Raw genomic sequence first — 16,562 nt, forward strand, 5'->3', positions numbered from 1 at the left:
CATTAGTCTTGGGCAATGATTTTTTTTTTTTTTTTGGACATGAAACCAAAAGCATAAGCAACAAAAGCAAAAATTAATGTTAGATTATATCAAAATAAAAAGCTTCTGCACAGCAAAATAAACAATCAACAAAGTGAAAAGGAAATCTATGCAATGGGACAATATATTTGCAAACCTTATATCTGATAGAGGGTTAATATCCAAAAGACGTAAAGACCTCATACAACCCAATAGCAAAAACATCAAAACCAAACAATCCAATAAAAAATGAGCAAAGGACCTGAATCGACATTTTCCCAAAGAAGACATACAAATGGCAACAGGTACATGAAAAGGTGCTTGATATCACTAATCATCAGGAAAATGCAAATCAAAACCACAATGAGATACCACCTCACTCCTGTCAGAATGGTCATCATCAATAAATCAACAAACAGCAAGTCTTGGCGAGGACGTAGAGAAAAGGGAACCCTCGTGCGCTGTGGGTGGGATTGCAAATTGGTGCAGCCACTATGGAAAACATTATGGAGGACCTTCAAAACAGTAAAAAGAGAACTACCTTATGACCCAGCAATTCCACTTCTGGATATTTAACCGAAGAAATCCAAAACACTAATTTGAAAAGATATATGCATCCCTATGTTCACTGCAGTGTTATTTACAATAGCCAAGATATGGAAGCAACCTAAGTGCCCATCAGTACACAATTGGATAAAGAAGAGATGGTACATATATACAATGAAATATTACTCGGCCATAAAAAAGAATAAAATCTTACCATTTGTGACAACACGGATGAACATGGAGAGTATTAAGCTAAGTGAAATAAGTCAGATTGAGAAGGACAAATACCGTATGATCTCACCTATCTGTGGAGTCTAAAGAACAAAATAAACGAACCAAAAATAGACTTAGAGAACAAACTGATGGTTGCTAGATGGGAGTGAGGTTGGGTGGCTGGGTGAGAAAGGTAAAGAGATTAAGAAGTACAAATTGGTAGTTACAAAATAGTCACAGGGATGTAAAGTACAGTATGGGGAATATAGTCAATAATATTGTAAAAGCTATGTAGGGGTGTCAGATGGGCACTAGACTTATTGGGGGGGATCACTTCATAAATTATATAAATGTCTAACCATTACACTGTACACCTGAAACTAATATACAATAATATTGAATGTCAACTATAATTTTTAAAAAAATAGTCACAAGGATATAAAGTACAGCATAGGGAATATAGTCAATTGTATTGTAATAGCTATATACAATGTCAGATGGGAAATAGACTTATTGGGTTCATCACTTTGTGAGGTGTATAAATGTTTAATCACTATGTTGTTTTGTACACCTGAAACTAATTTAAAAAAAAAGAAGAAGAAAATTAATCATGGTCCCCTCTTCACTGCCATAGTCTTTTGTTTCAAGTTCTCTTTAAGTACATAGAAGAGTTCCAATCTAATAATTAAGGTCTGTATATATGGGTTACTATCCCCCATACTTTTTTAAAACACAGAAAATATATCTTTGGTAACAAATATTTCTAGAAAGAACCATACGGCATAATGTGATATCATCAAGTCCATGAAAAGTATTATTAATGTAACCTCGGAACAAGGACGAATTACCTGGCAGTTTCTTATCAATGAAATAAGATACTAGTTTATATAGACAGAAAGCATCCAAGTTTCTTTATATCTGTAAGTAATAATGGAAAAAATATATGCAAATAATGATATAGTCAACAAAAAGTCTAATTGAAAGTACAGTGCCTACTTAGAAGTAAAAACTTAAATAAGTGTTTTCAGCAGCTATGACATCTAACTACTGGTTTGACTGTTGTGTTTGCTTCTTACTTACTGAACTGAGTAATTTGGTCATTATATAGATACAACCGTACCGGATGACGACACTATACTTGAGATGTGATCAACTCTCAAAGTGGTGAATTGAACATACCTAGTAAGTTTGATTTAAAGACCCCTAAATGTATTTAGTACCTGGGATTCTAGTCAGGGATTTCAGCTATTTGTATACTATTGAATAATAAATATTCCTTCATTCACCATGTGGGAAAGGTGTCCTCTTTGATAACGTGGCTTCAGAAGGGATGCACATAGAATAGTTCTCACCAGTGTGACACATGAGGAAGACATCACTGCCCAGAATTTGACGGATGCTTTCTAATAAACCAATATATGGCACTAAAATAGTAATAATAGTAATAATAATAATAATAATAAGGAAATACATCAATTTTGTTATTTGTAAGGATAGAAACTTTCTATAAATACTGAAGATTTACTGGATGTTAAGTCAAACCTTATGTCTTACTTATAGTTATATTTGATCTCCAAATTATTACTAGCAGTTTACATTTATAATACCGGTTTTAACTGTTAGAATCCATTTCACCATCTATTATTTTCCTTTTCAGTTGGCTACACATAACAGTGTAGGATTTATGCCAATTAACCATGGTCCATATGGATGTCTGGATGTGACATGTTTGTGAGCATGTAGGGATCACGCGTGATACACCTCCTGTGTCACTGCAAGACATTTAATGCTAAATATGATCTGCCATTATGGCAATGGTTTCTTCTTGGTCAGGAGATAGCTGGATTCTTTCTTCTTTTCTAATTCAAGGTCATACAGAGGAGGCTATTTTTAGGGGACAGTCTTAGCATGAAAACATATGTTAGAGGAAGCAAGAGTCTATATATAAGTTTTATTTTCATTAGGATTGAAAACACAACTGATTCTTGGCCTGAAGGTGAGTCACAGATGGACAGGGCTCAGATGGCACATGAGGATACAGAAGTGAGTGAGATTCCCTAGTGAGAATTGAAAGTGCATCTTGGCAAAAGATGAATTTGTCCCGTATATAGTGGGGTCATTACACTCAATGCTTGCCCATTCCTCCATCTGGTTTCTATGTCAAATAGCATTAATTCGGTTTGTAGTGGCCTGATTCTCAACTAGTTCTAACATAGCAAATATCCAAGACATATACTAAAATGTACATGTATACGGTTCCATGCGCATGTAATTGTTTGAGAGTGGAGAAGAGGTAATGCTCGCATCGATGAAAAGAATAAATGTGTTATAAAGTCAAATTACTATAGTAACGATTTTCCAAGTGCAAGTATAAAAAGAAATCTCATTCTTTAGAAGCCTTTTCTATTATCCTTGTTATTTTATCTTGTACATTGAACCCTTGTCATTGAAAGAGTTACCAGCTTTAGTGAAAAATGCCTGGATAAAAAACAGAAATTAAGAAGTGATTCAGTGTTTGCAAAAATACCGCCTTATGAACCACCATTTAAAGGAAGAATAGTTTACTTTCCTCAAAGAGAAAAAGCACTCAGAATTTAATAGGGACCATAAATTCTGTTCTCTACATTGTTTGGCAGTTGATGTATAGCCATTCTAACCCAGGAATAATATCAAGGTCATTTTACCATTATTACTCCTAGATCACTGCGAAATGGAAGGTGATTAACCCAAAGTAGTGTACTTTATTGAATTGTTTTCAGTCTCTGGTTATCTTTGTGCTTCATTGTTGGATCAATTAAAATCCACGGTGAGTCTCCTTGGACATAGGTTTCTCCCAAAGATATAAGTAGCTACTTTAAAGTTAGCTTTATCAGCCTGATTGACCTGAAGGGGAAAAGCAACCCAACAAGATTTTGTACGTTTTATGAGTCATTTTGAAATTCTGGAGACAGTCTAGTAATTGCAAACTATTATTAAGGTATCAATTAATTGATCATAGAAAGTTGTTCTTTGATAGTATCTCAGTGACCTAAGTAAATTATCCCCACTCCCCCAAAAAACTGTAGCAGTTGCACTTAGTTGGACTAAGTATACCCTGTGAAAAATTGACTGATAGAATGCATTATTTTACATTGTACTGTGAATATATACATGGGTTGACAGTCTTTAGCATTTGTTGAGTTCCTATTGCATGTAAAGCCTTGTGCTAGTTACTGTGGGGAGATACATGACATAGAAAATGTACTTCCTTTTCTCGATACTTTCAGTCTCAATTGAGTTTCCTAAGAACATATACGCATGGGGAAAATAGACTTTGGAATTAGTATGAAGCAGAATATTAATAAATCCGATAGAAATCGTCCACAATGAGAAGGCAAATGATGAGACGTAAAGGTAAGGAATGATGAAGAGTGACTCAGCTTTTATTGAAAGTGGTTAGCAAGTGATATGACTAAACCCTAAGTGGAGTATAGTATAGTCCCATCAATACTTTTGAGCTAATGGAAAGGAACAGCAGAAAGCTATGCTGGCAATCCTTCAAATGAAAATATGTTCACTGATGACATGGTCCACCTCATATCCAATGTGAACAGATTGTGGAAGGTCAGAGGGAAAAAAAAAAGATGATGGCAAACAATACAGAGTAGAACTATGTAGAGACCTTAATTAAAGCGACTCTACTTGGCTTCCTGTTAAAAAAAAGGGGGAGAGAGGGGGTAAGAAGCTGCCTAAAAGGAAAGAAAACAAAATTGTTTCTACAACATGAATTCCTTTAACAAATAACAACTTTACCAAGAATGTAATCTAACATTAGCCTAATAGCATAGAATCTGGTCATATAACAGTATATATCCTTAACAGCAGCGTTACTGAGAAACATGCTGATTTTGTGCTAACCAAATATAAATGATCACAAATATAATGTTCTCCTAGAGTTGGTACTTTGTTAAATAAATGCACTTGGTCAGTCATTTTTCCTTGTTAGCGTCATACTCCTGAATGTAAACAACTGAGAATGGATGTAATTACAAAGTATTCAAATAGACTAACTCTACAGAACTATTTGTAAGCATCCATATTTTAATCAATAGTGCAGAAGGCAACTATGGTAGAAATCTTTTCTATTCTGACTCTATTTGCATATTTGTATCAGTTGCTTGATTCAAACCAATTAGACTACAGTTATCTATGAAAACCATATGGTGCACAAAGAAAGCATATAAGACCAGTTAAACATCAAAAGTGTATCGTTCGTATAGGGAGAAAGGAACGTTGACAAGGAATATATTTATTATTCAAGAAGTATACTACCTAATAGAAGGCACTATCTTTATCTTTTCTATCTATCTGTACTGAAGCAAATGATAACTCTTCAACTATTTGTTAATATTGTACTAACTTGAGGCAAAGGGCATAAAACATCAGTGAGGTGAGGAGCAGAATTCAGACAACTGTTTCTTGTGAAAACTGTATTTTTTGTAGGTAAATCAATGGCAGAATGACCTAACATTCTATTGGAATTTCTAACGTAAGCTTTTCTACTATAGTAGGACTACTCTTATCAACACTTAAGAACATAAACACCACTAATTTATTTAATTATGGTTATGACGTTTCATTTCTTGAAAGACTGACCTACAATAAACATAGAAAACATTTCATAACTTTCTTTACTTTGGGGGACTCCTTTTTTAAAAAACAAACAAAACACACGGCTACCATGTTTAGGTCATCTAGGTCATACACCTACATCAGGCAACCAAAGATGTCTAGGTTCTAATCCTCAAAATTTGTGAATATGTTAATTTACATGGGAAAAAGAATTTTGTAGATGAGATTGAGGTTAAGGATTTTGAGGTGGGGGCATTAGCTTGGATTATTCTAGGTGGACCCAATGTAATTACAAGGGTCCTCTTAACAGGGAGGCGGGAGGTTCAGAGTCCGGAGTAGGAGACGAGATGATGGAAGCAGAGGAAGCAGATGGAAGTCTCTCTCTCTCTCTCTCTCTCTCTCTCTCTCTCTCTCTCTCTCTCTCTCTCTCTCTCGTGTGTTTGTAGTGGGGGGAGGTGGAGGGAAAAAAGAAGAGGGAGAGGGATGGAAAGAAAGAGGACAGAGAGAGATTTGAAGATGCTGTGCTCTTGGCTTTAAATATGGAGGCAAGAGCTATTGAGTCAAGGAACAGGGGTGGCCTCTAGCAGCTGGAAAAGGCAAGGACATGGACTCTCCCCTAGAACCCTCCAGAAGGAACCCAGTCCTGTTGACCCATTTTAAATTTCTGACCTCCTTAACTGTAAGATAATAAATCTGTGTCATTTTAAGGCAGTAAGTTTGTATCAATAGGAATTTTAAGCCAGTAAGTTTGTGTCAGGAGGAATTAATACAGAGTCCCTCCCCATGAAAGTTCTCAGCTGCCACCTAAAACTTTTCCTGTCTCTTTCAATTGTGCCCTTTTAATAGACATATCTTCAGGGAGTGACTTGGTCACTTACACAACACTTTTACCTTGGGATATCCAACACATCTATACGTCCTCTGGTCCTTCTAAGGGAGTCACTCATCTTTTTCAAACAACTCTTTTTTGTAACGTGTGCAACAATATACTGGACACAAAAATGTCACACAGCCATTATCATTTTCAAATATTTCAGAATTTTGTTTTGTTTTATGTTATATTGTATGGCAAGTCATTGTACGTGCACCTGGTTCAAGTTATGTTTGTTAAAACATAGGTGTATGATCAGACTTATAAACTAGAATGTGACATAACTTTGAATAGAGTTATGTCTGGAGTTATATTAATCCTTTAAAATGTGGTTCCTTGATAACCAATTTCCCCACAGTGTGATAACCCCATTTCCCACAGTGTGAAGCGCATAGCACAACTCAATAAGTACTGGTTATAAATAATCGATGAAGTAAGTAATCTTAGAAACACAAACTAAAGAATTTAAAAATCAAGGTATAGCCTCTTCACCGTCATCTGGTGATCAAAATATCTGTAAAATGCCAATAATACATAAAAAATCCAACACACACCATTTTAATCTTTAATTAGGACAGTGTACTAATTTACAAAAATTTCTTCCCTGTTGATAAATGCATGTAAACTTCAATCTTTCAATATGCTATTTGTATAAATAATGCTCACTACCATTCTTGGTGGATTTCAGTTCGGGGATGGAATTCTGTCTTTTTAAAATTCATTAGAGGGGCGGCCGGTTAGCTCAGTTGGTTAGAGCGCGGTACTCTGAACACAAGGTCACTGATTCGATCCCCACATGGGCCACTGTGAGCTGCGCCCTCCACAACTAGATTGGAACAACTACTTGACTTGGAGCTGATGGGTCCTGGAAACACACACTTAAAATAAATAAAAGTTTAAGATTCATTAGAGTGTAAGGCATCCCCAAATTACTATGGGATGCCTAGTGCCTCGCAAAGAATTAAGTCAGTGAGCTCCCTTATCACTGAAAGTGTTACCAAGCAAAGGGTCCACTGCTCCCTCCGAAAGCCAAAACTCGAGAGGTGAGCTTGGTGAAAAGAAAGGCAGGTTTATTCAAATGCGGATATTCTGGGAGCGTGGCAGACTCCTGTCCAAAGGCCATCTCCTGCCTCCCAGCACCGGCCAAAAGCTTTTAGAGGCAGGTGAGGAGAGGCAGAACAAAGGAAAGGAGAAGGTGGTCAGGCTCCTCCAGAAAAAAGCGCTTCCCAGAGGCTGATGTGTCTCGGGGTCAGGAGCAGATCCCATACAAATGCAAAAACCTCTCCCCAGTCTCTGGGCCAGGCATGCACTCAACTGGCCTGAAATAAACAGAACCATTGAAACTAGTGGGTGTGCATTGTAAAAGGAATGATTAGGGTTTGGTGGGAGGGAAGCAAAGAAAAAAAAAAGCAACTCACCAAGTCCCAAGCTAACTCATACTGTCAAATCTAATTACATCAGAGGTTTAAATCTCAAAATAGAAGGTATAGAGTCACCTTTACAAAAAGCGTGAGGCAAAGTCTAGATACCAATATGCCAACCACTTTGAAAAATCAGAAAGGAGATTGACTTAGAAATGGACTCTAAGGCCCCTTCCACCTTGAAGAAAGTATGATTCTACCGTGTAACTTCAGAATGGCTATCCACATGGATCACAGCAGAGTCAGCTTAGACGGTTCAATTCTTTTCACTAGTTACCATGGCTGAACTATTTCTATACCATCTTATTACATTAATGCAGACTCGACTTTACAGGATCAATATTTTCATCATTAATACAGTCAACTCAGAAGGGATTCCCGTCAGTTTGCTCTTTAACTTTTGTAAGACAGTTTCAGAGTTAGGAAATGACATCAGGTGCCAGAAACAGACTTGTTTTCCTAGGCAGAATGAAGAAAAAGCGAGATCACTGTCTCATAGTGGGAACTCAGATTCAGCATGACAAAACACTAGAGTATGTAAATTGGACTGCCATTCCCCTCTGGCCTGTACTTGTCCAGAAGTACATTCCTCAGGAAACATGTCATCTCATAGAAAATACATCATTCTATACTCAATGAATCAGAGAGAGCTAATGGATATTATCTTGCGTCAAAACAATACAGCATTTCTCTTTGGAGATGCAAGTTCTCGGTATAAACCATTATTCAGAAAGAGGGGGTCGTCTGAATTCAAGGAAAAGATGAGATCGCACAATGTATCCTTATGTTTGGTCTTATCTCGGAGACACTTTAGAAAGTAGCTATGACCCAAGTTTGCCCTGTGTCTAAACCCAAAACAGTCTCTATATGTCTTGGAATTTTACAATCTTTATATAATTTTTTTTTCTTCCATACGTAACTGTCAAAAATGTTTGAATAAATCAATGTACCAAAAACCTAAGTATTTCTCAGCTGATTACACTGATACAGCAATAACCTGGCTGTGAAAACCCTGTAATTCCCTCCAAAGTTGTCTAGGCTTCTGCCTCATGCAAGGTTAGATTTCTCATTGGAACATAAGTCAAACTGAACCGAAAATAAACAAACAAACAAACATAACATATGTAATTTGTTTAATATATTATTCATATTACAGTGTCTCATAGCCTATCATTCTAACTATTATTGTAATTATCAGGGTACCCAAGAAACCTGTTGTTTTATATTGTTAGTGCAGGTTTATTTAGGCTTTCACTACTAACAAATGTACATATGTAAGTCACATGTTAATATTAAATTTACTTAGTTTTGTAATGGGGACTTTTCCTTTGCAAATTCAGTTTTGTTTTGTTTTCAAATTCAGCTTTTAAAAAAGGCACTCTGGTATTACAAAAGGAACAAGGGTCTGTTGGGTTCTTAATCCAGTAGCCATATCTCTAGTAGGCTGAGAAGGTTCTGAGAACCCACAGTCTTCCTGTCAGTATTGTATAATTGGCAGAGATGGAAGCTATCAGGGTTAGAGAGGTCTGATTGAAGAAAGTCATGGTTAAGGAAAAAGAAAATAATGACTTCACACTCTTCTACACACTTTTTTTCTCCTTCCCTCCCTCCCTTCCCCATACGTGTGTGTCTTAAAAATACATTTTGAATTTACTTCCATGTAAATAATTGTATATTGTTAGTGCAGCTTAATTTAGCCTTTCATTACTGACACAAATTTACATATGGAATATATATATTCCCTGTACATAAATTATATATATTCTTTCATAATCAGGTACATAAAAGATCACAAAGCTGGTGAGTAAGCAGAACTAGTATTTTGAACCTAAGACTTCCCAATTCTAAACCTCCCATTCTATTCAAAACTGCATACCACCTAAGGCTAAAGGGGGGCGGGGGGGGGGGTAGTAATTTATCTTCTAATTTAAACACAGTAAAATCCACTTTTTGATGTAGGAGTTTTGGCGAATGCATAGAGCCACTAATCACCACCACAATCAACATAGGAAACAGTTCCAAAACTTCCCCCAAATCCCCTCAGGGTGCCCCTTTGGAGGGAAACCTTTCTCCCATCCTAATCATAGTGAAAAGAAAAAGAAAGAAAAGAGAGGGTTTAAAAAGGGAAAGACATTCCGCCCAGTTCTCAGGTGAACCTTTATCTTGGTCCTCTGGCCATGAAGAGATTTGTCTAGGAATTTTCTCTTTGGATTTCTGCAACTTGGGTCAAAGCCAGGAGATGATAAAGGAGGAAAACAGCAGACAAACAAACAAACAGGAAACACACCATGGTACTTGTCCTTCACATTTTGATTTCCCTCTCCAGACCGCCTAGCATTCCTTACTTTGCAAAGTCCTCAGGTAGTTGCTTTTTTATATTCAGTCCATACATTTTTTTTTAGTAGTAATTGATGGGAGAAAGAGGCTGTCGTGGGGGATTCACTCCAAGTTGATTAGCACGAGAAGTTCAGTTTGAATTGAAGGAAGGGGCCTGAATGCTTTGGTAGACTACTAGTTCAACTCCAAAGGGCAAAATACATTTTACTACCATATAGCCTAGAATAGCACGAGAAGATGCTCTGTCAGTGAAACTGAATATAACATGGATCTAAACCTGAGTAAGTTAACCTTCATCCTGCAGCTGAATTTTAATAAGAATGATAAAGTTAAGAATAGTTTTGAGATGTTTGACCAGCAATGAATGAAAGATATTTTGGATGTGTCACCTGTTTTGAGGTAGGAATTTCAATAAATGAAAGACCAGGTTTCTAGCATGTGTGAGAGGTAGAATATCCTCGGAGTGCTTGAGACCCTTGTTGTTCTTTCTATCTTGAACTCAAAAGTTTTGATCTACTCAATTATTTCTGCAGATCAATTTTATATCTGTATATCCATCCCTTTTGTTTTTAAATACAAAGGATATCATGTTAAAAAGAAAACTGTACTTCAAAGGATATGATTGCCCTCTAGTGGGGGCCACCCAAACTGCAAACCACAATTACCAAAGTCTCCAGGAGGCTCTGCGGAAGAACCTGGCAAAATCAACTACATACTGTTATAACATCGAGAACTCTCTTCATACTCATTCCAACGACGCAGAATTTGGCTAGATATTTCATTTTCTAAGATCCATTTTTTCTGATTTCCATATCATCGTGATCTTCTTCAGAGTTCCTAGTTCTAAATAGCAAGCAGGGGTATATTTGTGATAAGGAAATAACGGTCTAAACAATGGAGAAACTATTCTGAGAAGTTCTTCCAAAGGTTGGAACTCTGGCCAGTGTCTTTACTTCAAATACATCAGGGTATATTACTTTACTTTGTATTTATGTTGAACTTAATCATATGCTGTATTTTGTTATTTAAATTAACCCAACAAATATTTATTGAGAACCTATAATGTTACATTAAGATGAAAGGAGCGATTCATCAGGAAAAAGCAGCAATTATGCATGTGAATGTACCTAATAATAGAGCTTCGAAATACATGGAGGAAAAAACTGACAAAATTAAAAAGAGAAACAGACAAATTCACAAAGATCGTACGTAGTTGGAGAGTTTGTTTCTTCACTAAGTTATTGGTAGAACAATTGGAAAACAAAAGAGCTGAAGATACAACCAAAGTATCTGCTTACAGGCAATATTCTTTGAGCATGGGATACCATCCTGTAGGTCAGAGTACATACATTGAATCAGAAACTTTTATCTGACACTGTGTCCTTTTGGGAGGCTGAATGATACAACACGTTCACTTCCTAATCCCCAGAATCTGTCAATGTTACATTTTACGGTAAAAGGGGGCATTGCAGATGTGATTAATGATCTTGAGATGGGGACATTACGCTGCATTATCCCGGTGGGCCCTGAAGTGTCCTTCTAAGAGGGGGGCTGCGGGGACACAGCCCCACAGAGCAGTTTCCAGGCTCTCGGCCTCACGTGGAGGGGTGCTGGCTCGGGTAGTAGATGGCCGTCAGCTGTGGCTAGTTGGCCGTCAGCTGTAACCAGTGAGCCATTGGCCACTAATATAACTGCCACCGCTACGGAAGAGAGTGGAGGAGAGTCGTCGGTTGGCAGCAAAGCGGACAGCACGTCGCACGTCGTGTGAATCCAGCCTCCAGTGAGACTACAGTGGTATGACTCCCCTACCTATGGCTCCGTGGGTGTTCCTTTTTGGCCTCCCCACATCCTGCGTTTTTATGTGGGGAGCGGGAGGAGAGAGCCAGCAGGCCGTCCCACACGACAGGGACAGAAGGATATTTGGCTACAGAAGAGAAGCTGCTATGATGACAGCAGAAATTACAGTGATGTACTTTGACAATGGAAGAAGCAGCCACAAACCTGTGAACATAGGAGGAGACTAGAAGCTGAAAAAGGCAAGGAAATGGAGCCTCCATACGGAACCAGCCTTGACTCGAGCCCAGTGAAATTGATTTCACACTGATGACTCCCAGTAACGTATAAGGGAATACATTGCTTTTGTTTTACGCTACTGAGTTTGTGGTGATTTGTCACAGCAGCAATAGAGCACTAATAAAATCTACACCAATAAGATGATGTGAGTCTGGGAAATTAGGGGTGGAGTCAGGAGCAAGTATAATGACCATCACTCCTAATAACTAACTAAAGGAGACTAAAGAGACATGTCAACTTAATGCAATGCCTGTTTGTTTTTTAAATATCATTGATTATGTTTTATTGTTTGCTTGCTTTATTGAGATATAATTGACATCGTCTAAGTTTAAGGTACTTAATGTATGATTTGATACATGTATAGATTGTGAAATGATTACTATAGTAGGGTTAGTTAACACCTCCATAACCTCACAGAATTACCATTTCTTTTTGGGGGGTAAGAACATTTATTATCTACTCTCTTAGAAATTTTCAAGTATATAGTACAGAATTGTTACTGATAACCGCTATGCTGTACACTAGGTCCCCAGAACTTATTCATCTTATAACTGGAAGTTTTTTCCCTTTGACCGACATCTCCCCATTTCCCTTACCACTTGTCCCGGCAACCACCATTCTACTTTGTTTCTATGAGTTAGATAGACCCTTTTAGACTCCCCATACAAGTGAGATCAGATAGTATTTGTGTTTCTCTGTCTGAAATCTCACTTATTATAATGCCCTCAGAGTCAGTTCATGTTCTTGCAAAAGCCAGAATTTCTCTTTCCCATAACTGAATAATATTTCATTGTTTAATTAATTTAGATACATAATTAATTTATGTATTATATATCATATATATGTCATACATATCACCTTCTTTATCATCTGTACGTGGACATTTAGGTTGTTTCCATTTCTTGCCTGTTGTGAATAATGCTACAGTAAACATGGGAGTGCAACCATCTCTTCCAGATCCTGATTTCAATTTCCTTTGGATAAATACCCAAAAGTAGAATTTCTGGATCATATGGTAGTTCTATTTTTATTTTTTTTAGGAATCTCCATACTGTTTTCCACAGTGGCTGTAACAATTTACATTTCCACCAACAGTGCTCTAGGTTCCGTTTTCCACACTCTCACCAACACTTCTTACATGGTGTCATGTTGATGATAGCCATTCAAACAGGTGTGAGATGACATCTCACTGTGTTTGATTTGCATTTCCCTGATGATGAGTGAAGTTAAGCATCTTTTCATGTACCTGCTGGCCATTTGTATGTCTTCTTTGGTAAAATATCTATCTACTCAGTTCCTCTGCCCATTTTTTAATCAGATTTTTTTTTTTTTTGCTATGATGTTAAATGACTTCCTTATATATTTGGAATATTGACTTCTTACCAGATATATGGTACACACATATTTTGGATCATTCAGTAGGCCTTGTCATTTTGCTGATTGTTTCTTTTGCTTTGTGGAACCTTTTCGTTTGATGTAGTCCCACATATTTATTTTTGCTTTTGTTGCTTGTGCTTTTCTTGTCATATCCAAAAAAAATCATTGCCAAGAACAATGTCAAGCAGCTCTTTCCCTGTTTTATATTTTCCCCCCTAGGAGATTTACAGTTTCAAGTATTATGTTTATGTCCTAATCCATTATAAGTTAAATATGTGAGTGGTGTAAGATAGGGACCAATTTCATTCTTATGCATGTGATTATCTTGTATTCCCAAAATTTATGGAAGAGACCATTCTTTCCCCATTGAATATTCTTGGCTCCCTTGTCAAATATTAGTTGTCCATATATATGTGGCTTTATTTCTGGGCCCTCAATTCTCTTTCACTGGTTTATGTATCTATATTTATGCCAGTACCATACTGTGTTCATTACTATAATTTGTAATATAGTTTGAACCCAGGAAGTGTGATGTCTCCAGCTTTGTTCTTCTTTCTCAGGATTCCTTCGACTATTTGGGGTCTTTTATGGTTGCATATGAATTTTAAGATTGTTTATTTTATTTCTGTGAAAAGAAATGCCATTGGAATTTTGATGGGGATTACAATGAATCTATAAATAGCATTGGCTAGTATGGACATTTTCACAACATTAATTTCCTGATCCTTGAACATGAAATATAGTTCCATTTATTTGCTTTTCCTTCAACTTCTTTCATCGAAGTTTTAGTTTTCAAAATACAGATCATTCACTTCCTTGGTTAAATTTATTCCAAAATATTTTGTTTCGATGCTATTGTGAATGGGATTGATTGCTTTCTATATTTCACTGTTAGTGCAGAGACATACAACAGAGCTGTATGTTGATTTTAAATCATGCAACTTTACTGAATTCATGGATTAGTGCCAATATTTTTTTGGTTGAGTCTTTAGGATTTTTTTATATGTAAGACCTTATCATCTGCAAACAGAGACAGTTTTACTTCTTTCTTTCCAATTTGGATGACATTTATTTCTTTTTCTTGCCTGATTGCTCTGGCTAGAACTTTCACTTCTATGTTGAATAGGAGTGGTGCGAGTGGCCACCCTTGCCTTGTTCTTGATCTTAAACGAAATATTTTCAATTTTTTTACCATTGACTATGTTAGCTATTGCCTTCTCATATATGGTATTTATTATGTTGCAGTTTTTATCGTGAAAGGATGTTATATTTTGTGAAATGCTTTTTCTTCATCTATTATGACAATCATATGATTTTTATTTTTCATTTAATAGTGTAGTGTTTCACATTTATTGATTTGCATATATTAAAACATCCTTCCTTGCAAGGAATAAATCCCAGTTAATCCTAGTATATGATCCTTTTAATGTGCTATTGAATCGAGTTTGCTAGTATTTTGTTGAAATTTTTTGCACCTATATTTATCAGTGATATTGGCCTGCAGTTTTCTTTTATAGTAGTCTGCTTAAGCGGCTTTAGTATCAGGACAATTCTGGCCTTGGAAAATGAGTTTCAAAGCGTTCCCTCCTCTTCCAGTTTTTGGAAGAGTTGGAGAAGGATTGGTGTTAATTCTTTTTAGATATTCAGTAGAATTCAAAAGGGAAACCATCTGGTCCTGAATTTTCTTTCCTGGGAAATTTTTGATTACTGATTCAATCTCCTCACTCATTATTGGTCTGTTCAGATTTTCTATTTCTTCATGATTCAGTCTTGGTAGTTGGAACGTTTCTAGGAATTTATCTATTTCTTCTAGGTTATCCAATTTGTTTGTGTATGATTGTTCGTAGTAATTTCTTATGATCCTTTACATTTCTGTGGTGTCAGTTGTAATGCCTCTTCTTTCATTTCTGATTTTGAGTCTTTTCTCTTTTTTTCTTAGCTAGTGTAGCTAAAGGTTTGTCGATTTTGTTTATATTTTGAAAAAACTGCTTTTAGTTTTGTTGCTCTTTTCTAATGCTTTTCGTGTCTCGATTTCATTCATTTCTGCTTCAATCTTTGTGATATTTATTCTGTGCTATACCATGGTCTCTCCTGGAGAATGTTCTGTGTGGGCTTGAGGAGAAGAATGTGTATTCTGCAGTGTTAGATGGAATGTTCTGTATATGTCTGTTAGTTCCATTTGATTTAAAGGATGCTTCAAGTCCAACGTTTCCTTGTTGATTTTCTGTCTAAATTATCTATCCATTGCTACGAGTGAAATATTAAAGTCTCCTTCTATTATTGCATTGTTGTTTATTTCTCCTTCAGATCTGTTAGTATTTGCTTAATATATTTAGGTGCTCTGATTGGGGTGCATATGTATTTATGATTGTTCTATCTTCTTGAAAAAGAACCCTTTTATAATTATATAATGTGCTTCTCTGTCTCTTGTTACAGATTTTGCTTTAAAACCTATTTGTCTGATATAAGTGTAGATATCCCTGCTGTTTTTTGGTTGTCACTTGCATAGAATATTTTTTTCCTTCCCTTCACTTCAAGTTATGTATGTCCTTAAACCTGAAGTTGTTCTCTTTTAGGCAGCATATACTTTGGTCTCATTTTTTTTTTTAAAATACATTCAGCCACTCTAGGCCTTTACATTGGAAAATTTAATCCATTTACATTTAGAGCAATTGCAATTATTGATAGGTATGGAATTGCTAATGCCATCTTATTGTTTTCTGGATGATCTGTTCTTTTCTCCTTCTCTTGATGCCCTCCTTTGTGTATTGATGATTTTCCATATGGTATACTTTGAATCTCTTCTATCTTTTGTGTATCTATAACAGGTTTTTGCTTTGTTGTTTTCACGAGGCTTGCATCAAACATCTGATAGATACAACTGTCTATTTTAAGCTGATAACAATTTAACTTTGATTTCATATAAACTTTCTACCCTTGTACACCTTCCTACTTCTGTGTTTTTGATGTAACAATTTAATGTTTTCATATTGTGTATTTATTAACAAATTATTATAGATACAGTTGTTTGTTTGTTTTTTAATTTTTATTGGGGAACAATGTGTTTTTTCAGGACCCATCAGTTTCAAGTCAAG

General features: G+C 36.2%; 1 protein-coding gene across 1 annotated transcript in view; it reads left to right on the plus strand.

The window, feature by feature from the left end:
* The window catches only part of LOC117032132 (putative MAGE domain-containing protein MAGEA13P), a 106,947-nt gene that overhangs the window by 52,697 nt on the left and 37,688 nt on the right, over nt 1–16,562 (plus strand). Inside the window, exon 3 of the mRNA XM_033123418.1 lies at nt 1,886–1,959. The gene's annotated coding sequence lies outside the window, so the exon portion shown is untranslated. The remainder of the gene's footprint in view (nt 1–1,885; nt 1,960–16,562) is intronic.

The sequence above is a fragment of the Rhinolophus ferrumequinum genome, chromosome X (assembly GCF_004115265.2).
Source record: "Rhinolophus ferrumequinum isolate MPI-CBG mRhiFer1 chromosome X, mRhiFer1_v1.p, whole genome shotgun sequence".
Taxonomy (NCBI): Eukaryota; Metazoa; Chordata; class Mammalia; order Chiroptera; family Rhinolophidae; genus Rhinolophus; species Rhinolophus ferrumequinum.